The 15,323-nt window shown below is 36.7% G+C and overlaps 1 protein-coding gene across 2 annotated transcripts in view; it reads left to right on the top strand.

The window, feature by feature from the left end:
- Positions 1–15,323, top strand: part of LOC127976926 (ALX homeobox protein 1) — a 31,773-nt gene that overhangs the window by 3,970 nt on the left and 12,480 nt on the right. The window contains exons 8-11 of one of the 2 annotated variants that reach the window (XM_052581508.1): positions 1,892–1,985; positions 4,346–4,516; positions 6,719–7,492; positions 8,823–8,912. The gene's annotated coding sequence lies outside the window, so the exon portion shown is untranslated. Of the gene's footprint in view, positions 1–1,891; positions 1,986–4,345; positions 4,517–6,718; positions 7,493–8,822; positions 8,913–13,771; positions 13,936–15,323 lie in introns of those variants that run through there. The other variant, XM_052581510.1, reaches the window with a different exon arrangement.

A 15,323-nucleotide genomic window follows, 5' to 3' on the forward strand; every position in this document is an offset into this window, starting at 1 on the left:
TAAGTAAAATGTAATATAAAAACCTACAATTATACAGTGCTAAGATATTTTATTGTTTCAAATGAGGGTTCACTTTCCCCTCAGTGTAACTCATTTAATTCCACTCTTGGACCTGGTTTCTCTGAGGATGCCAGTCACAACTGTCTGTCAGGTGAGCTTATGAAGTAGGGTGGGTCAACTTGACCATGCTTCTTTTGTTTTCGGCTGCTTGAAAGGGTCTTTATTCTTGAATATGGATGGATGATCATTGTGACAAACAAACAGTTCTTTAAAAGAAGACTTCTGTTCTCATATCTCCATGTCTTATATCATTCATTCTTAAAGGGATAGTTCACCCCAAAATAAAAAAAATCACTTACTCCCCTGTATTACCTATATGCTGTTATGTATTATTTTTTTTCTTTTCATTACACATAACTATTATTAAACTTCAGATGACCTCAGAAGATGACTAGTGTAAGTCAAATAGACACTTTATATTGTTTTTATATGAAATAGAGCTGTATAGATTCTGCATGTCATTTTCATAAATAGAATCATAAATATTTTTCAAAATAAAATCTGTGTGGTCCACTGAAAAAATATAAACAATCACATTTTAACTGGCATGAATGACATGAGTCAATAATGACTTATTAATAATGAATTATTGTACTGTTCCTTAAAATACCATCGACAATAACAGTCTTTGTGTTTATTAGTATTTTCATAGTCGAATCGGAATTTTCGGATCTTGCCGATATTCGACGGATAGTTGAATCATATGTTTGAAGTGGGGCAAAATACATTAACATGAGTCAAGTGAGATATTCGACTAACATAATTACTGATGTTAACACACAGGGAAAATGTGTAACAAACACCATGCAGATATATATGGGGTAAATAATGTTGTATGGTTTGATGAACAGATTGCTAACACTTAACTTCGGCGAAACCATAACAATTAACACATTTTTTTTTTTCTACAATAGTGTTCTTATTCTAACGTTAGCCTAAAACGTTTGGCAGTTAATGTTCTGCATTCTGTTTTGAGCTGCGCGCGCTGAACATGACCAGTAGATTGATGCATTTGATAGCAAGTTTTTAATCAGTGGGATTCAACTCATAATTTAATATAGAATATGCTTCGTTATTTATACAACATAACGTTAATATTTAGACTCAAAGGCTATTTGCAAAAAGGGCCCGAATGCACATAAACATATCTGCGGGGATCTGAATAGCAACTCATAGTATTTGAGTATCTTCAATTAAGACCAGGGGTGCGTTTCCCAAAAGCATTTAGATAACTATGGTCATTAGTTCCATCAAAGACAATAATATATGCAAGACGGGCCAGTCGTATAGTATTGAATGGGGGAAAATGCTACGCTCAATATGGCTGCTTAATCGCAGGAAGCCCCCCGCCTTCTGAATGAAAGAGCCAATCACTAACCAGTAAAATAAGCGCATCATTGTAGCTGCCCTTAGAAGCGTCCTGGTTGCTACAGAAACAGTCAGCATTCTGAGAAGAGTGCTTAGGACTGCGCATGCACACTGGCTAATCTAGCCTGAAAAAATAAGCTTTTTATAAAGTTATTTGAGCAAAATAAACTACATTTATGACACAGTTGTTGTCAGTTTTAATTGGTGATTTCAAATATGAAATTTAATCTTAAGCTAAGTGAACAGTTTGGGAGAATGTAATGTTTCTCCATACAAAGTTATAGGATCTGCGCTTGTACCGTATGCCAGAGAGTCGTTTCAAAGATGGCCGCAGAGTGACACGATTTGCCTCAAAGGGACTTTGGTTCCATTGAATTCCATTGGTAACGACGGAACCTGCGACCTAAGTTGCAGAGTAAATTGCAACGTTTCTCTAAGAATCTCTGTTCTGACTCCCTTTTAGATTTACAGAACATGCGTCTGAATCTCCAGAAACGCACCAGCCTTCAAAAATTTAACCTGACTGGTAACCCACTACAGCTGGAAAGCAACTGGAGGTAGGTGTGACCCAAGGACCCAGTTAAGTACCTTTTACATTGACAGTTAAGTTCATTTTTCAGTTTCTCACTGGCACGAAGTTAAATTCCGGAGTATTTTTGTTGTTGAGAATTAATGTTAGTATGTAAAGGAAATTAGGTTCCTCTTTTTATAATGGAGAGCTTTATTTTGGATTGGGCAGAAGCTGTCATGTGTGCATTCCAGCAAAAGTCACTAAGCATTTCATAATTGTCAGAGAATGTGAAACTAATGTGAATGGGGACATTGGCTGGAAATGCACCAGGCGTTTAAAGTAGAATAAACATTCCTTTTTACCGCTGAGCTTCCGGCCCATATCACTGCACCGGCCATTGTATCTGTGTCCGCTATTGGATTACCCAGTGACATCTGTACACACGTGGATTTATGTGCTCGTAATTCTGAAAATATTTGTTCAGTGGGGAAATGTTTTTTAAGCAAATGTGCTCCTAAAGTGCCAGCAATTAAGTGTTTTTTTTAAATTTGCAAATTGTATGTTCTTATGTGCTAGAAAAAATGTGAGAGAGAAAGAATAGGAATATCAGGAAAATACAAACCCATGTTGGAATTAATTTCTCAAGAAGTAATCCAGTCCATTCAGCCAACATGGAAAAAATAACATCATACATACCAAAGAGATTTCTTGACTGTCATGAGTTTATAGTTTAGAAGGCCTAAAAAGTTTAATGTTGGCAACACATTTGTTTTTCTGACAAAAATGTATTACTAAATTGACTTGTGATATTTTTAGCTGTTTATTTTAATAGTAATTTTTTAAACTTTATTTTCCACATTTTGCATGTGGCTTTCAAAAAGAAGATTTTAGTTAAAATATATCTGTTTCTGTTTTATTCTGTAATGACGGATAGGAAGTTCACTCGAGTCTGGCTTAGAATTCCACTGAACTTTGTCTAACCCTCAATGCCAACAACGGAATTAGACCCAGTGTTTTTCTCACTCTCCTCTGGTCCTTTCATCCCTGTCCAGTGATAACACAGCCTAAATTAAAGAACCGAAGGATATTTCAGAGAAATACACAGCGCACGAGTGTTCAGAGTCTGGGAGAGGAGACTTTAGCTAGATTAATCAAACTTCTGTAAGTTTCTTTTGTTTACAGGGAAGTTTTCATGAGTAATGAATGGAGTCAGTTCTTTTTTTTTTGTAGCAATAGGAGCCTGGCTGCCGGACACAACATGGGCAAAAGTGTGTCACATGACCATGCCTCCAGTTTTGGCTTTTAGAAATGACCTCTTTGATCCTCTTTTATGTTAATATCAGCTTGGATAGAATTTCCCAACACTTAATTATATTTCCTATCCAAGTGTATTTTTTTTTTTTTTACAATTAACTGAGTATTAATATACCACAACTGAAAAACTATTTTTGAACAAATACTGTCTTTAAAGTAAACAATAACAAAGAAAATTTTGTAAAAAGGTTTTATATATTTTTTTAAATATTTTACACATGTAAAAGTATTCATTATGACAAAGAGATAAAAAGCTACAATTTATGTAAAAATAATAATAAATGATAAAAAAAAAAAAAATTCAAATTAGTGACTGCAATAAACATTGAGCAATTTAATTGTTACTGAATATAACAGTCATTAACACTCATTGGTTCTTCAGTTGTTCTTCACTCAGCAGGGTTCAGCAAAGACTAGGCTACACCTGTGTTTTCTCATACGCTTTTGCAAATTAATACACAGATCCAAAACAACAACAACACAGGCTCACTTGAGTGGCTGTCACATCTCTGAAATGAGGCCAGCAAACCCTTTTTCACTTCTAATCCAAGCCGAGTGTCATCATTGAGAAAGGCAGGCTCCGACTAAACCTCTTAGTCAATGCACAGGCGCTCTGTTGATTCTCCTGGGTCCAGAATGTCAAACTCATTAAATGTCTTCTCCCCGTTTCCTAAGTGATTTCATCTGCTCAGTATAAATATTCTCCAATAGATAGCCCATGGAGACAGAGAGAGGGAGGGGCTGGAACTAAAGTTTACCCGTTACTTTTTTATGATTGCAATGGACCTTACATATTATTCTGAACAGCTAATTGTTTTGCAAAAGAAGCTATTTAAAGTATAATTATTATAATTTTTTGTGTCTTTATATTTAATCTAGAATCTTTTTTATAAATAAAAAAAAAAATTGTTATCCCTTTTTTGCTTTTATATAACTTTGCTTTAAAACTTTATAGCTTTTTTTTTAACTTTATAAAATAAAACAGTCACTAACAATTAAAGCAATGATTTCAAATAGCTTTGAGCACAATGTGTGGTCATTTCACATTACATTTTCATCAGGTAAATCTCGTAAATGCCTGTTTTCCCTCAGGTCCTTGCTTTTGGAGACAGTGCCTGGCTTGATTAAGTTGAATAATGAGCAGACTGCTGCTGCTGCTGTGCCCCATAAATGTCCAGAACAGCAGTGGCGTTTCCAGGCCCTCTGTCAAGCACAACAAGAGCGACGAGATTCACTTCTCTAGCAGCAAAAGATGGAGATCAGGTACACTAGCAGTTTCAGATGTTTTTAAAAGTATTTTCAAAAGTACTGTATTAATAAAGACCAATTGAAAATGTAAATCATTTAGTATATTACGCAAAATGCATGTGATATTTAGTTTATAGTTTAATAATTAAAATTATAGTTCCTGTAGCTCAATTGGTAGATCACTGCGTTATCAAGCGCAAGGTTGGGGGTTCGATTCCCTGGGAACACATGATAGTTAAAAATTTATAGCCTGAATGCACTGTAAGTCGCTTTGGATAAAAGCGTCTGCTAAATGCATAAATTTAATTTAATTTAATTTTAATTACTAATCACTTTAATAGTAGGTAAATTAAAAACAAATGATAATTTATGCAGAGGATCTTTGCAGAGAATCTGAAAATCCAGGCCTTAAAAATATAATTATTTATTATTATAATAATTTGTTTTTATGTATAAAATTACTTATGTTTTATATGTGGTATGGCAGAGAAATTTTAAACTGAGAGTTGAATTATTTTCACATTTTGTGGTATGTAGAAATGTATAATTAGTTCTTTGAGCCTGTTCATGCTGAATATAAAAACAAATTTAAATTATATATCCACTTCTTTCGATACAAAAGACCCCTCAGATGCTGCTGCAGACCACCAGCAAATACACCAGAACACTTGCCATGTTTCATGAAACATGATTGGCAGAAGTCTGTGTGTCCTGTGGTTCAAACTGAGGTCTCTTATGGCTTAGAGGACTTTAGAGATACCCCCTAACCCTTCCGCAGCACATTTTGCACAAAGGGTCTTTTGCACACCCGTCGGGACCACTGCAGCCGTTTAACATCTGACCTGACCCAGTGTCAGTCCCCAGCTTTGGCAAGGTGAAGACTGCCGTCTGACCGCCATACAATGGTAAACCAATACCACAGCAATAAAATTGAATCTATGCCACTGAATCATAAATGATGTTGTGTTACTGCAAAAGCTGCATACGTTTTTCAAAATATCTAAAAAAAGAAAATCTTTCCCGGTTTTTCTCGGAGGTAATTTCAGATGTCAGTAAGTAGGGAAACTGTGTAACGTCTAGGATTGTATTTATTTGCCTTGGCTTGATTTTTAGAGCTTGTAATAATGTTTGGCTTTCGGAATGTTCGTTGATGACTGTATATGCAATTTGACATTAATTTGTTTTAATGAGGTAATCAAATTAGCAATTTTGTTATACATCTTTGTCCTTGTACTGAATTTCAACATGTTTCGACAGTAGTTTTGTGTTCCAGAACAAATGTACATTGCATTTGACTCTTGCAAGGCTCTTTTTATGACTCTATTCTGGACAAAGTGTATGCTGGAGGGCTGCAAATGCCCCTTTAACCGTGTCAGAGGATTAGAATAGCAGGGACTCTATAGTGACAGAGCTGGTTTCTGATGTTGACAGCAAAGACAGGCTCAAGGGTCACGGGCAGGAGGGCTGAACCAGCCACGGCTAATAGAATAATTAGAATGGGATTGAGACACCTTTGTAGCGACTTGTTGAAAAACTTCATTATAAGCCAGTTTCACATCTCGCAAGAAATTTTCATATTTCTGTGGTAAAGGCTAGTTTTAAATCCTCATCAATAATACTTTACAAAAAGGTTCCATTTGTTAACTGCATTAGTAAACATGATCTAACATGGAAATATAATTCATCAAGCATATGATAAATGTTAATTTGAACATTTACTAATACATTATTAATATCATTATTTACTTTTTTTTATATTTAATGGAACTGAGTTAACATGAACTATTAATGAACAGTACTTTTATCAATTAACGTTAAGATTAAGAAATACTTTAACAAATATATTGCTTATTGTTATTAATGCATTACCTAATGTTAACTAATGAGACCTTTAGGTAAAGTGTTACCAAGATTCTAATGAGCCTTTCAAACTTGCGTTTTACATTTAAAAAAATGCCACAGAATGAAAAAGAAAATGTTTTTAAAACTTTAAAGTTCTTTTAACTTGAACGGCACCTTTTTTTAGTGAAGTGTCACTTGCAAGACGTTGCAAAAGACTCAAGTCGCAAGAACTATGGCCAAACATATCTGTCCACCACATGTTTATATAAAAAGTTTATAAGCAATGAAGTGGAATGCAAAAATGCTTTCTATGTGAATGGCTCCGGCTCCTAATATCTGAAATGTTGTGCTTTTTGTCTGCATTTTTTTGCACAGTTCTGCACCCTCACAACAGGATGCCCAGCTTCTTGCAATTGGCCACCAAACAGACCTGCTCAGAATGGCAGTGGACCAGTGTTATGCCCATGAATATATCAACAGCTGTTTTACGGAGGATTCTACACTGGCAGCAGCTGCTTACAGTAGTTCATGTACTTATTCTGAAGCATCTTTATCACAAGAAGACTTGAGATGTGTCTCCGGGATACAGCAGATTGGCAGAAACACAAAAAGACTCAATTTTCTCAAGCTGACCTTGAGCTACGATCTGCTGACTGCATGCAGACACAAAGTGAGAAGGAACCTGTTCAGGCCCTGAACCTTAAAGTGTATGACACACACACATTTTTTTAAATTTTACATTTAATTTCTGTATGTTGTAAACATCTCCCATGATTTGAAGGTACATTTAATTTTAGCTAAAGGTAATCAAAATAAAGCTCATCTCTAAATCATTCGGTGGACATTACACCCCTGCTGGGTCTCTCTCCAGATGTTTTAACGCAGATGAATCATCCAAGGCATGAGTTCAGTGACATTCATTTAGTCTCTCGTGACTTTGGTGAGTCATCAGATAAAATTGTCTTCTCTGCTATCACTCAGAGCGGCAGCTGTGGCGATCCAGCGATGTTGGCGGAGGAGATGCGTATTGCAGAGACGTGAGGGCCTCCCAGGCTTAATTGAAAAAACTAACACAAAATCACATCTTCATAAGGTGGAAGATACCTGCATTGGGGGGCCTGAGAGAACGTGCTAACTGTTGTTATTCAGGTGAGACTCATTTTTTTGCTCCTTTCACAAAAAACTAATCCTCTGTTCACTTTGGTTTTGATCAAGGATTGTTTGATATATCTCTGAAAATGTGTTTTCCATGCCTCCTTTTATGAATGCAATAAATAACTTGAATAAAATTAAATCATCTTCATTACACCTATTACTGCCAAGGGCTTGTTTTCAGTCGTCAGGTAACGTTAGTGCTTTTGAAAACAGGCTATTTCTTTCACATGTAACTTCTAAGGGATATTTTCTCTCTCTCTATGTGTTTAATGAGTCTCCAAGGACTCAAACTGAAAGAAAAAAAATGATTAATCAGATTCCAACGTGTCGCTGGAGTGGGAGCGCTAGGGTTCTGATCCGTTAAGTCTTTTTTTCCCCACGGGGAATACACAGATTTAAAGGCATCCCGGTGTTACAATTGTCTTATAAAGCCAAAGTCACCAAAAGTTCAAACTGCAGACCGTGGGGCAATTAAACAGAGGTTAACATGTTTTATCTTCCTAATGGGATAACACACAATATTTATGCTTGCATGTGATTCATGGCTGTGTGTGTTGCCCCTGTGGGCTGCATGGAGGGGCTGCTTTCTGCGGAAAAAGCTGGCCTGTGCTCTAGCTGCTGCTCAGATCACAGAAAGCGATGAGGACTTAGAAGAGGTGGACATGGACGAATTAATTTTTGATGAGGTATGAGCAGATGCTTGGTGTTCCTGCCATTACGGTGAAGTCGGTAGACAGATAGCCTGGACCGTTGTGCTGACAGTCCTTAAACTAGCGCTCAGAACCGTGAGGCGGTCGGCTGTCAGCTGTGATTACGTATTGAAAAAGAGCAGTCAACGAGCGGGAAAGAGGGGAAGGAAAACGTTGTTTCTTTGTCTTATGTCACCTGCTATTTTCTGCCCATTTGCATCACGTTTACTCAACTTAACATTGGCTTAACCTACACATTACGCTAAGTGAGCTCATCTGTGTAGCTTATTAGGCGATTCATTATAGTGTATTACGATGTCATGTTAAATTGATCTGTATTACTGGTCTACATCAAACAATTCTGGAGGTTTTCATGTGTTGGCTCTCCAATTTCTGCATGTCACGACTTCGGGGGGAAAAAAATCGGTTTTGAAGTGGATACATTTTCAAGTGTTTGTCACACACAGGAAACCAGTTCAGTGCTTTTAGCTTAATGTGATCTGCTACTTGCTTTGAAGGAATAATGAAAACATCAAGATGCACTTAATCAGCTGTAGAATCACATCACATGGCATTTTGGATTGGTGCAGTCCGTGTTCAGCTCTTGGGTTTTGTTTGTGTCCTGTTGTGAATAGAAAGCAGTTGAGAGAGCCTGGATAACCTTGGATTCCAAAGCCTTACCGGCCAAGATGATGCCATTTTCAGAACAGCTGCCATTGCCAAAGGTAACAGCCCTACGGACCCTCCTTCTGTCTGTGGGCCAGGACAATCAGAGTCTCTCTGGGTGATTAAGTGCCGAATTTATTGCCTCCAAAAACACAATTACTTTCTAGGCCGCCTCAAACTTCCTTCTCGTCAGCAGATGTCATTTTTCAGCCCGGTGCTTTTTCTCCTGCGGTTTCTTTTCTTTAGAGAGAGCTGGCCATTTCTATCACGGTAGCGGCACTGTGATGTGATGCAGCTGCTGCTGTGGAAATGTAGAGATTGTTGAATGCACTTTGATGTTCTACAACCAGGCAGCATGAATGTTATCTATCTTTTAAAAAAAAGCAAGTCTTTGTATTAGAAACTGCATACTTATGCTGTTTTTTTATTTTACTGTCTTCGTGTTTCTTAGTCGTTTCACTTTGGTGCCACAATTTTAATCAAATTTATCAGGAAATCATTTTAAATTTAAATGTTTATAGACCAGTGTAGTTACTCTTGTTAACTTCTGTTTCAGGGGAATCACTAATGAGTCCACTGTCTTTCTCATGCCGAAGAGAGCCGACAAAATGAAAGGCAAGAAGCAGAAGAGGTTATTTGGTTAGCATATTTATATGTGACCCTGGACCACAAAATCAGTCCTAAGTCGCTGGGGTATATTTTTAGCAATAGCCAAAAAAAAAAAAAAAAAACATTGTCTTGGTCAAAATGATCGATTTTTCTTTTATGCCAAAAATCATTAGTATATCAAGTAAAGATCATGTTCCATGAAGATATTTAGTAAATTTAGTAAATATATTATACATTTTTGATCAGTAATATGCATTGCTAAAAACATTTGGACAACTTCAAAGGCAATCTTCTCAGTATTTAGATTTTTTTTTTTTTTTGCACCCTCAGATTCCAGATTTTCAAATAGTTGTATCTCGGCCAAACATTTTCCGATCCTAATAAACCATACATCAATGCAAAGCTTATTTATTCAGCTTTTATGTAATGTATAAATCTCAATTTCCAAAAATTGAGTTATACTTAAAATCATTCAACTTTTAAATCAATAGACCATTTATTGGGTCCTAGATCAGTGCATCTCTATCAGGGGGCCAGGGCCCATTAGGGGCCTCAGCAAACTTCTTAGGGGGCCTCAAGATGACTTAAATGATTCAAAACACAAAAAAAACAAGCATTAAAATCACCTAAAACATTTTAATAAAATTGATTTTTTTTTTCACTCCCTCAACAGCTGTTATCTTTAATCCTTATCCAGGAAATCACAAACAACTGGAAAAGGCCTTTGAATATTGTTGTGAACAGTGGAGGTCTTGGAGTCAAAAAGGCTAAGAACCACTGTCTGTGATACAATATATTGTATTAGCATGTACAGATACAGTGGATAATACTAATATAATATTTAGTCAAGTTAAAAGCATTACCTCTAAAAAGACTGCTATCAATCTGTACTGACACAGACACTTCTAAGAAAATCAAATTCTTAATATAATACATTATGTATAGTGTTTTATTTTTTGAGTGAACTATCCATTTAATGAAACAATGCCAATTTCCTTAAAACTTTATGCCAGTCTTCAGAACCCTTTTCTATAATTTTTCCCTCTCTACGTCTTTGGTAAACAGTCATGCCACACTAGCATGGAGCTTGTGATTCCATGAGAAGCTTAATCTGCCATAACATCAACCAGCTCCACCCTTCTCCATGCCTTGTCATGTTCGATTGGCCTGTCTGCAAACATTCTTACATATATTCCATCGTGCTTTGAGGTCCAAGGGCCCAGAACCAGCTTCATTACTAGGAGCTAGGAAAACATCAGTGCTCGTAAGTTCAATGGGGCGTGAGTCTGAGAAGAATCCCAGACACGGTAGTGCTGGCCCTGGTCTGGATCCTCCAGGGTTGGCCTGAAGCTGGCTTTGATCAAGGTCAGAAGTGCGTGACTCTAATGCCACAAATCCAATCATGGCCCCATGAAATGAGGGCCTGTGTCAAACTCTCAGAGCCACTGCTCCACTGGTCCTTTGGTCTCGTAATGGAAAATGAAGCTTTGGTTTCTGTCAGTTCTCTGTTTGCGGTTGTCTGCTCGATGAATCCTGCGTTCGTATGAGCTCATTTGTGACTGTGTTCCTGTCTGCGTTATGTGTTCTAGACCCAAATCCACTTCTGGCCCTGTTCAGTAGCTACGTTAACTAGTATGTTTCCACAAAAACTAAAAGGCGAACACGTCCTACTTTCAAGGACAGCTTTAAAGGTATGGCTGAATTCATGCATATATGCACCACAAATCAAACAAATTACTATATACATCTAAAATATATATTTGCATGAATTAATTGAGTTACTATATGAATAAGTTAAATTGCTATACAAACTAGTTTATTCACCTATAAATCTGTTGTTGCAACAATATGAATCAACTGAATCTCTGTACTCTATGAATTAATTGATTTACTATTCAAATGAGTCACTATATAAATTAAAAGAATATGTTTCTCATTTTACATAATATCAGATGCCATTTTGTAGGATAAATTCCATGATTAGTGTATCCACACAGAAAATTCCAACAAATGTATTTTTACTTTAAACACCCAAATGAACTACTTATTTAAGTGTGGGATGTTGGGACACAACTTATATTTAAATGAATGAATTGATTCACTATATGAATCATTTGAATCATTATGATTCAGTTGATTCACTTTTGAAATATGAATAATTTTTTCGGCACTATATGAGTCAATTTATTCACCAAATGGATCTAGTTTTCACTATTTGAATAAAAGAATTCACCATTTGAATCAGTTGAATGGTACCCAGTACTAATCAAATGATTCACCATTCAAATACATTTATTCCTTGTATAAATAAAAGTGATTCTCCATATAAATCCATTGATTAGTTATAGGAAATAAGTTGTTATATAATATACAAGTCAACATTTGATGGAGTTTGCATAATTTCCTGAATTCTAAGAGAACTGATCCATTTTCATTATTCCCCACGGGCTGGATCCATCCAGTCATTTGGGACACGCTTGGATCTACCTTGCGTGTAATACACGAAAACATACACATCGCCCGATTAAATTGAATGCACATGATGGGATCGTAAATAGCTAGCTATTAGGTTGTTTGGGATGGTGTAGAATAAACAAGATGATTGTATTTCAGGAGACTTTGTAGCGGACCTGAAGTGTGAAATTGAGTTAAGTACAGAGGAGGTAGGGCACTTAGGGGTTCCAGACTGAGAGAGAGAGAGAGCGCCGTCTGCAGCCCTAGTGCCACCCGAGGGGGGTTGGCTTTCAGCACAATGCTACCGAGGCGGGGTCGAGCGTAAGAGATAAGGCTTAGATGAAGGGTCATGTTAAAGAGCAGGGCAAATAAATGAAAAGATATACTCTATACATGCAAACTATTGCTTTCTGTCTTTACTTTTTTTTGTTGTTGTTCCGACTCCTCCGCCAGTCCCGTGGCGTATGTAAGCTGATACCCATTTTCAAGTGGGTTACTTCATGTCCAGCACATCCACAAAAGAGAGCTCAGATAAAATAAACACAAGTGAGGCGGATATCTCGGAAAGAATCTGTCACGGCTTCAGGGGGCTAATCACCTCCAGAAGGGGGCTTGGAGCGCTCGGCTGAAATGTAAGCCCCTGCTGGGGGAGAGCAGGGGAGCGGCGGCCAGCCTGTAGCCTGAGGCTTGGGGCCGTCCTTAATGGGGTTGGTGCCTTCCGCAGGTCAGCATAGGGGAAGAGCAGGTAGCCTTACCCAACCCCAAAGCCAGGACACACAGTTTCACGATGCCCTGCTTATGTTGGTTTAAGCATCTTTAATAGTAAGAAATGCAATCATTTGACACTTTTTTTATTTTTTTGTCAAATGCAGTAAAGTTGCTTTGCATTAACCTGCAAGTTTTCGCTGCTCTCCTGTGTTTGATTTGCAGTATGTGTCATTTATTTCCAGTCTCCTGTATCTGCTGGGCTTGGCACTGTATCATTTCTCAAGTAGATGATGCTTTTGGTTTGAGTGGATTCCTTTGCATGGAAATCACAGAAGAGAGTGAGATTTTGTGGAAAATAATACTTTAGATCAGTTGAAAGAGATTAACTGAAATGCAATGTCTTACTAAGGTCATATATATGTGCCATATTTATATATATATTGGCAATCACCTTAAAATGAGTAATTATTATTTGTGTGTTTTTCACTTTAGTAAAATAAAATATTCAGATTTTGTTATTTGAATTTCTGCACCAGTGCAACCAAGGATTTATAGGTTCTCAAAATCTCACATTAAGATTTATCGGAATGTTTCAATATCTTCAACAAATTCCTAATTTTTATATTTTTTTGTGTGTTTTTATGCACTTAAGTAATAAGAAATTAACGTTATCAGAGGTCATTTTAATTATCAGTTCTTAAATGTAAAAAGTTCAAATAAAACAGGTTCTCAAAATCTCACATTAAGATTTAGCAGATTCCTTTCATTCCTAATTATTCTGTTTGTGTGTGTATGTTTGTGCACTTTAGTAAAAGAAATTAAAATAATCAGATGATTTTTAAAACATCAGGTCTTAAATTAAAAAGATTTTCTAAACAAATTACTAATTCCCTTTTTTCCACGGTATTAAAGGAAAACATCAATTCTTAAATTTAGAAAGTTCAGATGAACGTTGTTTTTTTTGCTTTTCTGCACCAGTGCAACTAAGGATTTGTTTCTCAAAATCTCATATTAAGATTTATAAGATTGCCTCCATTTCGCAAAGATTTATCAGATTTCTTCCATTTCGGTGCACTTTTTGATTCCTTCAGATTGATGTTATCGACAAACTTCATGCATTCATACGAACCTTTCTGTAGTGTGTGTTCGTGTGTGTGTGTTGACCGCTGGTTGACCGCCTGTGGCCTGCTCTCTGGAGGTGAAGGTTTGACCCAGGGTAAAGGAAAGTGGGAGACAGAACCTCACGATAAAAGACCTGACCTCCCTCTTTGAGTCTGCTCGGAGAACTCCCAAACAATCAAAGCCCCATGGGTATGTCTCATAGTCCCACAAACACACACACACACACACACACACACACTCAAGAATCCCCCACATGCACATCTTGTGCATAGCCTATGCGTGTGTGCATGGAGTGACTTCATTGCAATGAAACAATTTAGGCATTTTGGACTCCAAATTCCAGTTTAGTAAGTCAGACCCAAAAATAGTTGGAAAGTCTGTGGAAGCATTTTTGATAGACATTACATGAGATGCGAGATATATATATATATGCGCATCAAAATATAATCTATATTTTAAATACTTCTTTTATAGGAGAGGTCAGTTGTTATCTTGGTTTTATCAGGATTGACTTTGTGTTATTGCCTAGTATCCATATCAAGGAAGAGCAGGATTTCTGAAAATACCTGCACAGTATCCTTAAGGAAATGACTTTGAGCCACTCACCCCCAGCAGTTTGGTTCTGTCATCCTGACCCTCGTTCGTGAAAGAGCTGATTCTCTAACTCCTGTCACCGCCATAGCAGCACTACACAGCCTAATGTACTTAAGAGCCCTTCTAACAGCCGTGACTCCTGGCCCCCCAATGTCCTGAGGGTGGGATTGATGGGGGGAAGCTGGTTTGACAGCTACTGGATGCTGCATGAGTTTCTATCATATAACATCTGTGGTTAACTCTAGAGGTCATTCCCTTAAATCTGTGTGTTTGCTGCATAACACACAACTTCGGCCCTGTTTTTCTTGCAACTTTTCAGCAAATAGTAATACTTATTGAACCATGCACCTTTCAATGCACACTTTTTATGAACTCAACTAACAGTTTTATGATTGTTGACATCAAGTACATTAAATCTATCAAGTGCTATATATGCTATAAATTAACTATTAATATAAATAATGTTTTCTATTCTATTCTATTCTAATACTTATTTTACATACAGTGGCCCCAATGGTATTTGGACACAGTCTCACTTTAATGTATATGAATATTATTGCATTTAACATCAAACTAGTTTCCATTCATTTTAAAGAAAATTAGCACAAGCACCCTGTTCAAATAAAAATGACTGTAGGGCCAGTTGGTTAAAAAATGACTAAACAACATTATGTGTTTGCAGGGTCCTCTTTGTTGGATATTTTGTTATAGAATGCAATATAATTCATACATTTTATGCGTTCATATTTAAGTGTCCAAATGTTTTTGGTCCAAATAGTTGTATTAAATCTATTCTTTTTATTTGTTTATTGCATTTCCTAAAGTGTATGAAAAGTCTGTTGAAAGTGCAAACATACTGTTAATGCTGAATAATTGTTTAACTTGTGGACTTTTCATCAGGAATAAATGTAGATTTCCATTTTTCCATTTTCTTGTTCAGCCCTTAGGGAGGAGTTAATCACTTGACATTTTTAGTGGATTTT

The sequence above is a fragment of the Carassius gibelio genome, chromosome B18 (assembly GCF_023724105.1).
Source record: "Carassius gibelio isolate Cgi1373 ecotype wild population from Czech Republic chromosome B18, carGib1.2-hapl.c, whole genome shotgun sequence".
In the NCBI taxonomy this organism is placed as follows: domain Eukaryota; kingdom Metazoa; phylum Chordata; class Actinopteri; order Cypriniformes; family Cyprinidae; genus Carassius; species Carassius gibelio.